General features: G+C 41.8%; 1 protein-coding gene across 6 annotated transcripts in view; it reads right to left on the reverse strand.

Moving 5' to 3' along the window:
• Positions 1-4,154, reverse strand: part of NCK2 (NCK adaptor protein 2) — a 162,889-nt gene extending 158,735 nt beyond the window's left edge. For 2 of the 6 annotated variants that reach the window (XM_073351304.2, XM_073351313.2), the window contains exons 1-2: positions 3,110-3,426; positions 407-507 (exon numbers count right to left, since the gene is read on the reverse strand). The gene's annotated coding sequence lies outside the window, so the exon portion shown is untranslated. Of the gene's footprint in view, positions 1-406; positions 508-3,109; positions 3,428-3,873 lie in introns of those variants that run through there. The other 4 variants (XM_073351343.2, XM_073351333.2, XM_073351353.2 and 1 more) reach the window with 4 other exon arrangements.
• Positions 4,155-11,972: the final 7,818 nt, after the last annotated feature.

Consider the following 11,972-nt stretch of genomic DNA (forward strand, 5'->3'; position numbering starts at 1 on the left):
ACTATAAGTTTTTGTAGAATTTGAACTTTTATTTCAGAAACAAAAATTTCTAGACCACGTTGTTATGTTAAAGACAGCCTTTCAACCCTGAGCCAAATGTAAACTAATAAAGTATTGTCTCCATGAGTCTGTAGGCAGTTCTGCTGCTGCTGGCAGCTCATAACTTGCCAAGCAGCAGCACCCTGAGTAACTCCACCAAGAAGCAGCAGTGTTAAGAAACAGACGACTCTGGTCAGTTTCATTACTGCTTATCAGAACTGTAGCCAAAAATGAAGCTACTGGAATCTCAAATTTTAGATTGCTGCTGAGGAAAGCCATGGGCATCAGCAAAGGAATACACAACAGTTACCAACAGTGGAAGAGAACACAATAAGAATAAATTGTAGGTAAGAAAAGAATAGCAGACCTTTGTCCTGCTCTCTCCCCTTGCAGCAGCCAGGAGATGCTGGGAGAGGTGTAGACTGGTGCAGACCTTTCCTCACCCAACTACACAGAGCTATCAGGAAGCTTTCAAGGGAAATGAAGAGGGGGAAAGAAGAAGAGATAGTAAGTTCCTTCTGTTACAGCAGCCAGTGAGATGCTGGAGTTTCAAATTTATCAGACACCTACTACCCAGAGATCAATATAAGGAACCATGCAGAGGATAGATGACTAATTACTACCTTTGTGTTTCTTTTGCAGGAGAGCAAGGGGAAGAAGATTTGGAAGATTATTATAAAGCTCAAGAAGCTGGAATATGCCTTTCACCTCTGGGTAATAATCCAAATACAGTTGACACAGGCAGTGTCAAAATGTTTACCATCTTAACGCTGTTCACTGGCCTACAAAAAGTTATTTGCAAATTTTAGTCATGATGTTAGTAGGCAAGAGTGCCTCCAATCTCCACCCCTACTGCACAACTGGCCTCCTTGTTGGAAGTCTCAGAAAAGAAAACAAGGAATAGTTATGAAGACTGAAATGCTCTCCGTTGGGACATACTGGTGGGATAGCAAAACTTGAAATATAAACAGAAAAAACTTGACTGCTTGGGTCAGACAGAAGATTTCAGTTTTCAGAGTTGTAAAGACAATATCTTTTAGAAGCACTAAAATCACTAAGCTACCTAAATCTTATTTCATAGTTACAGTTATGTCTACAATCCAAATATAAGATGTATTGGCATCATAGTTCCTAAGCAGTGATGACAGGTTAAAATTGCTTAAGAACAGTTGCAACAGACAGCAGGGTAATGACACTTCTAGAGGAAATATTGTTAAGCTAAAAAGGGACCCTTTCTAAGAAGCTCTCTTCTGGTAAGTACTTAAAAACCTAGACTTCTCCTCCATTCTAAGCTACTGGCCCAAGTTCTGGAGAACAGAAGCCAAAAATGGCAGAGCTAACCTGTATATATATATATATATATATATGGCATTAGGACAACACTATTGTGCCATCACTGAAAAGAAGCCTGATTTCCTATTGTTCATTAAGCTGCTACAGCAATAGCATGGCCTTCAGAGACAACTACCAAATAAGAAGGTAGAAAAAGAAATGGAATCCAGATACACAAGGGCAAAATTAAATAAAAAATGTAGATAGCACTCGAATTTTTAAACCAACACAGGAAAAAAAAAACAATTTTAAGTGAAATTCAATATTTAGTTCACAACTTGATTTCAATACACACAGCTATTTACAGTGCAATGGTCGTCTAACAGGAGACATAAAATACCTTACAAACTACATTATATGGGCCAAGAAGATTAATCAAAGTTGTAATTCTAACCTGAATTACTAACCTATTCTGCCCACACGGAGTCTATCTGTAGGTTTGTTTTGGGGTTGTTTTTTTTATTAACTTAAAAGTCATATCTTTAATTTAGGTATTATTTTGGTCCCCCGTCCCCAGCACCTGTAGACTGCTCAATATTACTGATTATTAGTCTGGCTACCATGACACAAACATAAATGACAAGTATCAGCTTGCCACAGTGTACTGACTTTAATGGCATTAAATGTAACACGGTTTCTACAAAAGTGAAAATACAGTTTTAGATATATATGCAAAGTTAAAACTCACCAAATACAAACATATAGCATCTGAAGGTTGTTTCGGCTTTGTTAGTTTGTTTTAATCGTGTCAGGTGCTGGGTTTGACTTATTAAATAGGTACAAAGGGTCTAATGTTTTATAAACATGTATTACCACATATAAAAACTGAGTTCCATTCCTAGTAAACAAATCACAGGTGTTAATTTTTGAATACTAATGCTTGTCAATGTTTCAAATACCACATTAAACTCTTCTGAAAACTTTATACAATACCAACTTTCCATTAGAATGTAAACTTTAACATTTAAGATGAAATAAGTACTAGATGCTACCTAACTTAAGCTAAATAAGTAAGTTGCAGGGGATGAAATCATTAAAAACAGAAATGCAAATAATCAGTTTTGCCTTTGCCAATTTGCCTTTATTATACTCAACACAATATTTATTCAGGATTTATTGTCACATAAGGAACTGGACATATTAAGGCTGGTTATTTTATTGACGGGGTTATCATTTGAGTCCTAGCTGAGCATTGTTTTCTGCCCCTTTGCTAGTCGGGCTCTGAGCTACACAGCGAGACCTGAGCTGCACTTAAGTTAAGCCATGTTCGAAGTAGCTCGCCTCCGGTGTCAGCCTGCACAGCAGGGTGAGTGGCGAGCCCGGCGGAGTCCCAGACCCCGGCTCGAGACGCCGCCACGCGGCTCTGCCCTGCCCCTTCCCCAGCACGGACCCTGCTACAAAGCAGCAGCAGCAGCTGTCAGACACGCAACAAAAAAAAAAAAAAAAAAAAAACTCCGCGAGGACAAGGCGCTTGTGCGGCTCCATCGCCCGGACCGGCCTCCCCGCAGACACAGCGGCCGAACGTGGCAGCGACCTCCCCCTCCCGCCGGCCGCTTCCTGCGGCCCCGGCCCCGCCAAGCCCGAGTCCCACCCACCCCGCCCCCTGGGGCTGCCCCCGACGCGGGGCTCCAGGCCCGGCGGGGGAAGCGGCCCTAGGCCCGGCAGCGCCCCCCGGGGCCACCCAACTCCCCGGCAGCGGCCGCCACAAGTTTGCGGCGGCTGCCGTCCCCGCTCTCACCTCGGGCCGGGCAGCGCTGGCTCGCGGCGGGGCGGGGGCCCGGCGCTCTCCGGCCGAGGGGCGGGAGCGGAGCAGTAATGGCAGCGGCGGCAGCGGAGGGGGGGGGGGTCTCCCAGGCGGGCTCCGCTCTTTGTCTCGGCGGCGGCGGCGGCGGTTGGCTCCCCCGCGCGCGCTCTGCCCCCTCCCCGGCGGCTGCGTCCTCGTGAGGGGCCGAGTCCCCCCTTCCTCTTCCTCACCCCCTCCCCCGGGCCGGCCGGACGTGCCCAAGGCCCCGGCGCTGCTGCCTCTCCTCAGCCCGGCGGCGGCAGCAGCAGCAGCAGCAGCAGCCCCTCCCCCCGCTACACACCCCTCCCCTTCCCTTCCCTTCCCTTCCTGCCGCGGCCGGGATCGGCCGGGAGGGGCGGGCCCCTGGGCTCCCCCTTGCTCGAGCTGGGCTGGGCTGGGCTGGCTCGGGCAGCTGCAGGGGGGGCTGCTCCTTCCCTCCCGCCGCCCCCCAACACTTGAAGTTCTTTTGGGGGGAGTGGGGTGTCCAGGCCCTCTCCTAAGGGCGGAGTCGCTCAGGCTGCAGGACGGCCAGGATCGGGCCCACGGCTGGGCCCGGGCCCGCCGGCGCACACCTGGGCGCTGTGAGCCGGGGCGGGCTCAGGAGGAGCTGGTGGCCGGGGCTGCGCGGCCCGGGGCGCGTGGGCCGAGCCCAGGCTGCGTATGCCGGGCGGAGGGGAGCCAAAGCAGGTCGCTCTGACTGTAAACTGAGCAAAACTGACCTGGAGAGAGAGAAAAGATGGAGCCGCACAAAGCCGTTCCCCCACCCACCCTCTTTTTGACTCTAGCCGCGCCACAGAGTTTGCAGCGCGATGTGTGCCGAGGGCGTCCTTCGCCAGGGACACTCCGCCTAACACCTCCTTTGTCAGGGATTCACTCGAGAGGATTTCAGTCATTTCTCCTGCTGAGCTGCAAATGTTTCCCTCTCCTTCCCGAGGAGTTGAATTGGGGTTAGCTGGCAGGGCTGGGGACAAAGCGCTTGGCCTGCCCACTAAAAATAGAAAGCATTCAATGTTATTCCCCGAAGTGCCACCCTAGGGAAGGGAACTTTCAGGAATAGCATCACAGCGTCTAATCGAGCGGATTGGCCAAGTCTGTGAGGTCGCTTGCAGAAGCTCTGCCTCCTGGAGGCAGGACTGGAGCGGAGGGAATACACCAGCTCAGAGAGCTCCCTAGTAAAAAGGTAATGGCAGTGCTGTGCTGTCTGTGTGCAAAAAATTAAATGCAAAATATGGTTACTGCAATCGCACAGTTGTGACTTTAAGAGCACAAAAATAGGAAATGTCTAAGTTAAATCCTCATAACTTTAATGTAGCCATATTACACATCTAGTTTTTTGGATTATGTTGGGATGGTACAGTAAAGTAATAATACTTTAAAGCATGTGTAGTATGAGAAAATTAGCGTTGCTGCTTCCTGAATTTTGCATTCCCTAGCTTTTTTCCCATTGTAAACATTCAACTTTTATATTTTGTTAACAGATTTTTGTATTTAATTTTCCTAGGTTCTCCTCTGCTCTTCTCCGCTCCAAAACAAAAAACTGTGTGCAAGACAGGAAAATTTATGAAATCACAGACATTTTCCACCAAAGACATACTACTGCAAAAGTATGCAACACACCAGTCCTGTTATGTCTGCATCTCTACCCCAGTAAAGTATGCCAGGTAGAAATGCTCACACGAGATACACCTTAAATGAGTCAAGCAACCACTTTGTCAATGCATGCACTGACTGTAGGTTCAGTGACATGCTCCAACTCAGCCCCATTGAAGTCAGTAGTAAAGGCATTGGCAGGATTTAGCTCCTAATTGTTTGATACTAACAATTATATATATATAGTAATAAAACAAATCTTTGCCCACATCATTAACACTACCATATCAGTTTCATTTTGCTTTAAAGTCATTTTCACTTTAATGTTCTTAGTAAATCAATGGTGGGGTTTCAGATATGTTTGTTTGGAGAATGTTTTTAAACAAACGATGTTATAGACACTTTTAAATGGAAAAAAAGGTCTGTTGGTCTTATATTTTATAAATGTTTAAAATAATTGAAAATTTAGGCCAAATCTTAAATGCATCCTGCAACATATAAAAATGTCTACTGCCCGTGCTCAGTTCAGCATTTTTTAATGTTAGTAACTGGGCAAATCCTCCTTCAAGAGAAGTCAATGGGTGTTTTGCTACTAACACCAGAGGGGGCAGAACTGAACTCATTGTTACAGATGAGAGGCAGCATGGTCTAATACAGTGGTCTTCAACCTTTTGGGGTCTGCAGTTCTCAAAATACCAGCAAATCATCAATGACCTGCCCTATGCGGAAATAACAAGGGGCTATTTTGTGGGGGTAGGTGATAACGGGGTAGGAGCTGCTGGTTGGAGACTTGTAGGGGAGGCTGGCTCTACTGGAAGGTGGGTGGGGTTTGATAATGTCTGGGTGCTGTGGGTTGAGGCCACTAATGCGGCTAGGTAGGGGACTTGTGGGGTAGGTAAGAGGGACTGGTGCTGTTGTATTCTCCCCTCATTCTCTCCTCATATCGCCTCATTTTCAATGAGCATCACTCATTTTTGTCCAAAACTTATTTACATTGCACACACATTTGGTGTCCCCTCAATTTTACTGCTAAAAATTATTTGAATCAAAATTAAAGAATTCTGAGACTGAAGTTATAGCAAGGTTATTTACACTAAAGGAAGGAATCCCACAATGTTTGGACATTGGGAAGTTGAAAGGTACGAATGTGCCTTCTCCCCATTAAATTGCACTCAGGTTCCAGGGCAGCACTGCTCTGGCTGCACACACACTGTTAATTCAGCTCCTTTTCTCTGCCTTAGAGCTGTGCGTTGTGGGCTGGGAGGAAGACAGAAATATTCCAGTGTTAGTTTTAGAGGTGAGCCAGCAAGAGATGGGAGGGAAATAAAGGAACTGTACCTTTCTTTAACCTCCTCAAACTATGCCTGAGTCCTAGTACCCAAGAATTTTTTGGCCTTATCTGGTGAGGTAGGCACCACTTCCTGGTGGTGGTGCCCAGGGGTTGGCAGGACTCACAGTATTGCCAACCCCAAATGTTCAAAAATAATGAGATTGGCTTTAAAATCATGAGATTATGTAAAAACAATATATTTGGTGTTCTTTATATTTGCCTTCTGCTTTTTGAGCCTTTAGAGTGCACTGGGGGTCACATTTTGAAGCTATCTCCACAGCCACGAGGGCTAGAAACTTACTTTTTCTTTAAGAATTAAGGCTGAATTCATCACATATCCACTTGACTCCTAGAGCTGGGGCTTTAAGAAAAACAATAATTATCATGAGACTCATGACAAAATCATGAGAGGTGGCAACACTGCATCTATACAATGACTATATAGGATTAGAAGCTGGGAACCCCTGAGTTCTAATCTTAGGCACTGATCACTCCTGGGCTATGGGTAGGGCTTTACCAAATTCATAGCCCTGAAAAACACATCATGGACCGTGAAATCTAATCCCCTCCATGAAATCTGGTTTCCAGCTGGGGGCTCCTACCTTGTGTAGGGCTGCTAGGCCCAGCCAGGGATGGGGAAGGACAAGACTTCCTCTTCCCCTGCAGGGGCCACTCCTAGGGCGGGTCAGATCCACCTCCGGGATCTCCATTGGCTCCAGTTGTCAGCCCCCAGCCTGGGGAGGCCACAGCTTCAGCTATTAGCCCCCGGGCACGGGGATGGCATGGCTCCAGCTATCAGCTCCCACCCCATCAGTGTGGGAGGCCATGGCTCAACCTCCCCATCCTGTGACACACACCCCCACCCTGACTGCCTTTTGGATTGGGACCCCCCCCAGTTAAAACACTGTGAAATTTCAGATAAAAACATCTGAAAATGTGAAACTGACTAATTTTAAAACCCTGGCTATGAAATTGACCAAAATGGACTGTGAATTTGGTAGGGCCCTAGCTACGAGCAAGACACAATCTTTTTGTGTCTCAACGTTGTCATCTGAAAAATGGTCATGATACAACCTTATTCATTAGGGGACTGTGGTGACTAGTTAGTTAATATTTATGCAGTAAGAAGTAGAGAACTATGTAAGTGATAGATGCTACTATTAATTTTAAAATGAAAGTTTGAAAACTTAGCAAAACCTGCATTCCTCAGTAATGACTACTTACACATAAGCTGGAAGTTTAAAAGAAAAGTTCTGTCATTTTCTGCATTACAACCTGTATTAAGGTACGGATGCATTCATAACAAGTAGCACGTGGGTATTTTGCATACATATGCAATGGCACATTTTTGTAAACAAACGTATCAGGATAATTTTTTTTAAGCTTTGATAACTCAGAAATGGCTAAAGGAATTTTCCACAAACTAAAAATAAAATGAAATGAAAAAAAAGCCACCCATATTTGGGCAGAAGAGAAAATTTCAGCCTAGAAGATTTGTTTTAAAAAGGTATTATTTGGGACCTGATCCTGGAGCTGTTTCTGTGGGGGCAGACCCCTCTGCATGTTTTGTAAGTCATTGGGGATCTACGCAGTGAAAGGGTCTGGCCTTGTGGAGTAACTTGCAGGGCTGGGTGCTTAGCAAGTAAAACCAAGTTATAATAAAAGTCATTTTGCAACTATGCAATAGTACTCCTATGAATGCTACAATAACTTAATAAGTACACAATTTTAACTAAATTTACATTTTGCTATGAGAAAAGAGGGCTTGCACTTACCAATACTGGCTCAGTCTATCTCTCACCAGTTCATTTTTCTTGGCTCTTGAGACAATAATACATAAACCTGTCACAAGCAGCTCCAAACTAAATTCATGGGATAATGAAAAACCTCCACGGATTCTTCCCTAATCAGGAAAAAACAGTAGAGGGAACTTAGTACTTATCCACGATATAGGGGCTTTCAGCTTTTGAAACAGGCCAATTTTCCAAAATTATTACTTTTCCTGGGATCTTTCTGCTTCACTAAACTAAATCCTTTTCCTCTTTAAACTAGGTGTCTTATAATTATTCCTAAAATATGTGGATAATTCCATTTTACATCTGTTAGTTTCTTCCCTTATCCTACTCATTTCTACTTTTAATTAACTTTCTGAATACTCTAGATCTAATTCCTCCCTGAGGTGACTCCATAGAAGTCAACTGGAAGAGGTATTTGGTTCCTTCTTACTTTCAACTATAGCTCTGTCTACACGAACCAGGAAGCAGCAAAAAGACCTTTTCTTACCTGACTGGACTGTCCACCCTTACATTGGAATTTGATAGCCCAGCTGCCTGCCTTCTAAGTATCAGTCCTTGTGCAGCTCCCTAGCCTGAGACAATGTTTAAGGTTCCAGGAAATGGAAAAGAATAATGAGTATTTACCCTTTAGACAATGACGACCTTGGACAGCATTCCTTCTTAGGGACTTATCTTGCACACCCTTACTATTGCAATGGAATTCGTTGTGCAAGGGCTTTTGTTTTATCAGTACAAAATATACTCCAGGTCTAATTACAGAGAGATGGATAATTTCTGCTGTAGTTAAGGTTGAAGCTAAGCTGCCAATTATAAACTCAATTTTGACCCTTCCCACCACACCCAATCCTTCACATTATTATTTTTGAGTGCTGCAGTGTTAGGTGCTGTACAGTGGAATACAATACCTGCACCAAGGAATTTACAATCTAAATTAAACAGACTATACAGTTCAGATATAAGTACACCAAATGATGGTTCAAAGTGAAAGATATCTTTATTTGGTGAATTAATGTTCGTATGATTTGTAGAAGAAAAGTGTTTTAAGGGGGGACTGAAATGAATATATTGTCTTAATGCAAAGGACAAAATTAAGGATTCTGAAGCTTACAATTCTTTAATATATTTAATTCTATTAAGAAATTATTCTTTAAAGTAGGTTTTCCAAACTGTGGGTTATTATGACCAACAAAAGAGTCATGGAAGGGGTGTGGGATAAGTAAAAATGTAAAATTTAGTTTAAAAATAAATCAATAAATGTAAAATGATTTTCTTTGGCTGTCTCTGAAGGAGAGGTACCCAGCTGTAGTTGCAGAAGTTTGAAAGTTCTCATCCCATTTCATCCTGATATCTCTACAAATCAAGTTTCTCTTTTGATGGGAGCAATAACAATAAAGTATTTCAATTGCCTGTCTACTGAAAATATCTCCAATTCTGTGGTCCATGTTTCATTAGCAAGACAGGCTAAACCACCCTGTTTAATTGTATTTAAAATGTTTCATCATCTTGAAAACTGAAGTTCACTTTCTGAAACATTATAATTAGCTGTTATTTCTGAAATGGCTATAGTTAAAAATTTTGCCTGCTCACTGTTAAAATTAGAATTTTGTGTAGAAGGCAGTCAACAGCTCAGAAAGTTTGAGAAACCCTGCTTAAGACTAAAAATAATACTCACCATAGTGAACACACATTATTGTGTACAAAAAAGTAAAAATGCAAAAAAAAAATCTTTGCACATGTATAAGAATGGTGTAATCATTATGAAATAATATATACAAAAGAGAAAAGTATAAATATTACCCATAGCGTCTGGTTATAACTGTATAGTAACAATAAAAGAGAAAACCCAGTAGGCATTAGAAAGCTCTATCTTCAACTTTGTTAAAAGAATGAACTACTGGACATGGCTCCTTCCAAAGAGGCTGAGGTTGCAAAAATATAAGGATATCTTCCTGGACTACATGAAAACAGTAAACCCATTTTGAAATTTGTGAGTTAGAGAATACAGTTATTTTTAATTTTTGTCATATTTTTCTCCTTTCACTTCTTTTTTCTCCCTCTTTTATAGATGTTTCTTTCTTTTAACTGCTTTCTATTTCATAGATAATGTTACTTATTGCTCTTTATTGTTCTGGCTAGTTGTTTCACAGAAAACAGCATAGATGTGATCCCTGCCCTGCAGAGATTCTAATTTAACATCTAAGATATATTAATTTATTCATATTTGATAATGGATAAGACATGGCTACCACCTCAGAGATCAGGATCTTTTCAAAGCTCTGCCACTAATTGCCAGTTTTACCTTTGTTGAGTCACTTACACCACCCCATCTGGAAAATGACCAAGTGCATGCTCCCCATAGGCTAATAGGAGGTTTTGCTGTGGAATTCAGAAAGAAGTCATTTTACCAGATCCCAAACTTTCTTTTCAATTTTGAAAAGCATCCTGTGCAATTCACAGATGGACAACAAAAATATTCTGTCTGGTTTTTAGTCTATTGGCATCACTGACCTCCCAAAAAAAAAATCATATATAGGTTTCAAATAATGGCAGCCTCCTAAACAATTCACTATTCCTGTCCTTCAGAACTGCCCCTTATATGAGCCAATGTTATACACTGATCCACCTTTAAACTGTTACGGTATAATTTCATTGACCCGAGAGAGCAACAAAAGAAACACCAGACACTTTGAATACATTTCAAAGGAGTAAATTTTAATTTGCCGAATCTAAAAAAGAAACTCATTTTCAGAAATCATAATTGTCAAAGAAATGAACTAAAACTTTGAAAGCATTTTCTTTTTTCTCCAAAGAAAAATCTGGACCTTAGATGAAATATCTTATACATGTGCAAAAATTAATTGCAGTGGTACATAATTCCTGCTTAATACATATGCTTAACTCCTACTAACACTACAGGGAATTAAGTGGGCACTACATGGGTAGAACATATCAATACTCAGTTAGTTACTGCTGAGTCACTTAAGTATACTTGTACAATGATTCTAATTCAGCCTGACAGTAACAGAGCTGATTTTCTCACTTGCCGCATGACTGTTGTGTCTTCAGTGACATTTACAAAAACCATGGAGCTGGAAATATTTCCAAATTTTTATATTCAGTTTACCAAACAACCCAAAGATGCTATAATTCTGTGAGTTAAATCTATCAGGAGATGATATTTTATTATGATAATTTATATCACTCTCTTTTTCAGACAGGTGCTAAAATTCAATGTGTTTCTGTAAGCAAAACATCCTTGTCTTTTGGGCTTTAGAAATGTCAAGGCCCTTGACTCATTCATTTATCTGAAGGTGACAGCCCCACGAAGTATGCCTTTTGAACCTTGTTCAAAGCTCATAACTAATCTTTCCCATTGTTTTGGAATTCAAGATACTATTGTATTGCTAAATGACATGACTCAGACTGGTATAATAATATAGTATGATCTTACACTTACAGCACCTTTCTGCCAAGCACATTAGGATCCTTCTGGTTAACTCAGTGATACTCAGAGCTCAGTGGTTCAGGAGCCAAATTAGTGATCAGCATTACCCAAAAGAGCCACAGTAATGTGAATTCATTGTTTCATTTACTATTTTTATATATAATTCTCACAGCAAAATGACTGACCAAGTATTATTATTTTATCAACTACAATTGGTAAATGATAAAGTAAAAGCATCTGATTGGTTATTAATTTAAATTGATTAATAATTAAATCACACTGTTTTAATATCATGTGCTGCACTAAGCTACAGGAGACACATTAAAAAGACACCTGTGGCTCTTGAGGCTCTGCCTGAGTATCAGTGGGTTAATTATAAAGATTCAAGAATCACAGCTCCCAATACAGAAGTGCAGCCACCTCCTAGATGGAACACTATAATTATCTAGCACACAGCAACACTACACAAGAGTTTAGTACAAGAAGTGAAGAACACAGAATCCAACTGAAACTGCAGAAGGAAATGTAGGTAGGCAGAATATGTAATGTTACTGATTGTTCTTTATTGATCTCTCTGTTCCTCACAGAACACAGCATATATATGGGCCTTGCCACAAAGAGATTATACATTAATATTTCTTAGATCTTAAGTTATTT

The sequence above is a fragment of the Lepidochelys kempii genome, chromosome 1, assembly GCF_965140285.1.
Source record: "Lepidochelys kempii isolate rLepKem1 chromosome 1, rLepKem1.hap1, whole genome shotgun sequence".
Classification (NCBI taxonomy): Eukaryota; Metazoa; Chordata; order Testudines; family Cheloniidae; genus Lepidochelys; species Lepidochelys kempii.